Below are 2,718 nucleotides of genomic sequence, written 5' to 3'. Positions count from 1 at the left end.
TGCAAGTCACTGGCCTGACCTTCAAAAATGAACAGTTTTCAATGTTTTGATCAAGGACATTTTGACGCCTGGATCAGAAGAGGGATTGATTAAACTGTCAATAAATAGAAAATAATTAATGACACATGAATCAATGTAAGTTCAGTGCTTTAGCCGTATATAGGAACATTCAACCACTTCATTACTGAAGAGTGTCCAGATTTTCTTTTGTCTAGGTTTTCCACTCAACCTAAGGCAGGATGGGCTTTATCATAATAGAAGAATCAAGAAATTTAAAACAAGGATTCGTAACGTAATTAATAGTGTTTTTTTTTTTTATCAATCATATGACAATTTACACATGCAGGCAAAAGTAGATCAAAGCTAGAATCCTAAAATTGATATATGATCATTGCACTGTTAGAAGTTGTAGATATTGAATGGAGGGTGGATAAAAATGATAAAAAGAGATAAATGATGCTGATTAAATAACAGAAGGGAAAGAGGGTATTATGTTAATATGTTGACATTCACAAAATTCATACTCAGCAGCTGACACCAAAAATATACTGAAAGAGAAAATATCCTACTTGCTTTCAAACTCTAGAAGACAAACTCCTGTTGATTTCATACACTTGCATTAATTTGAAAGAGTCATCTTCATTTTGCTGTGAGGTAATAGCCAAATGAATGTACGGCTATTTAAATTTTTCAATCTGTAGTCAGGGCTCTTCTAATAAAAACACTCTTTCAACTGTGACGTAAGTAAGGAAATGTGGTGATAAAGAGATTAGCAGGCAGCTCATCTATCGTCACGTCTTTAATGAAGAGGACTCTCCCACCCTCACCAGAGCAAATCTTCTACACTGATATGTTAACCTGTTGTGGTCATATTTCTACTCTTATTAACTCACACCTGAAAGGCTGTCTACATAAAGAGTGGTGCCATTAAAAACAGAGAGATAGTTGATCCTCACCGTATTTTACTGAGATTGTTTTGATCATTCTCTGAGCTTCATTACATTGAACGTTTTGAAAGCAACGAGGATATGTGATAATCAATACTATAACACACAATAAACCCTAAATATATTCTATTTGTTAACGTCATTGAGTTCACAAGTTATTAAAAGGATTATTAAAATGGCGGTACACACCACATATATCTGCCCTCAAATTTACAAGTCATGTTATTCACATTTTGAGTTCAGCATCTGCATATGTATTTATTTTGTATGCAATATTGAAACTTTTAGACTCTTGTTTTACAAAACTTCCTTATAATTTTTTTTTTGATTGTATTTTTATTTCCGTTTGGCCAATATTTGTCTTCATGGTAAGAATATTTTCTCAGACAGTTGCTTTTCAGTCGCCCTGTTTGAGTCTCATTCACTAATTGTACAACTTTACTCTTCAGCTCCCTCAGCACATGTAATCCGGGGTTTTCAGTTGCCCTTTGTCAGACACTCGTCTGTGTTTTTGTCTGCATCCCCCATGTTGGTGCTTTATAGCCCTCCATTGTTCTCGTGTTTGTTTAAGCTCCATTCACTTCTAAAAATATTTTCATTTTCCTCATTGTGTGCCTGCTCATGTGTCTCTGGACTCTGTCTGAAACTTAATAGTTATTTTCCCTCAGCTGTATAACACTAGAAATAGCAATACTGATTCCTAATGTCCTAATGAAGCAGACATGTAAAAAAAACAAAACAAAAAGAAAGACACTGAAATTACCAATTACTTCTGTTGTATCAGACAGAGAATTTTTAAGATATATATATTTTTTAATTTAGCCATTAACCTTCTGTCCATAGTGAAGTTGGTATACCTAGAAAACCAAACCAAACTGCACTGACTTGATCTGTACTGCAAATGGAAATTTTTTGTCTTTAGAGGAGAGATGATCTGTCCAACATGTAATGACTGCTGGAGATATTTTCCATTGTAAAACAGGGTACAAATAAATGCAATCGTTTTTATTGCTTAGCTTAATTTTGAAGTGAAAACCAGCAGGATGGGCCACTTTATGGAATGAATGTCTTGGGGAAACATAAGTGCACCTTCTGTGAATATTTTTATGCAATGGCTAAAAGGCACTTCATAAACTGTTCTTTTGAAAACATAACCTTTGAATTCCCATAATCTAACAGTGCATAGCACTTTTCATAAAACATGTGGCTTTATGAAAAATACTTTATAAATAAAGTTGGGTTGACTGAGAAATTGCTGTTTCAAAGGAAGACTTAGCTGTTTTCTGAAAAAAAAAGAAAAAGAAAAAGAAAAACGAAGAAATGTCGGGTGAAGTTAGCTGCTGCCTTTCCAGCCCTGCTGCTCTCACACAGGAAGGACTAATGGAGAGATGGAAGCTGCTGACATTGCCAGTGGGAAGCCTGATATGTAAGCATGTCAGTGTCACATCACAGGAGACACCACGGTCTCCCCAAGCTTGTCAGGCAGTTTTGCTTCAGGCATGTCTCCAGCAACAGCTGCCAAACATGTACATGACTTTAAAAAATATTTGTTGTTTTTGTCCACACTTTGTTAGCCAGGGCTAACACTGCAGTGTAGAGTGGGTGACCCTTGTTTCCCCTGTGATCACGATCTCTGTCACAGTATTATTTTCTGTGAGATATATCCAAATAAGGACATCTAGAAAGACTTTTGGCTTCCTATGGTCATTAAAAGTTGTAAATACTACCCAAGCTGAAGAAACTAAACCTCAATAAGTGTTCTTTTTTTTTT

Source organism: Poecilia formosa, unplaced genomic scaffold (assembly GCF_000485575.1).
Source record: "Poecilia formosa unplaced genomic scaffold, Poecilia_formosa-5.1.2 Scaffold90, whole genome shotgun sequence".
Lineage (NCBI taxonomy): Eukaryota > Metazoa > Chordata > Actinopteri > Cyprinodontiformes > Poeciliidae > Poecilia > Poecilia formosa.
The sequence above is the reverse complement of the archived record's forward strand: the minus strand, read 5'-3'. Positions refer to the sequence as shown.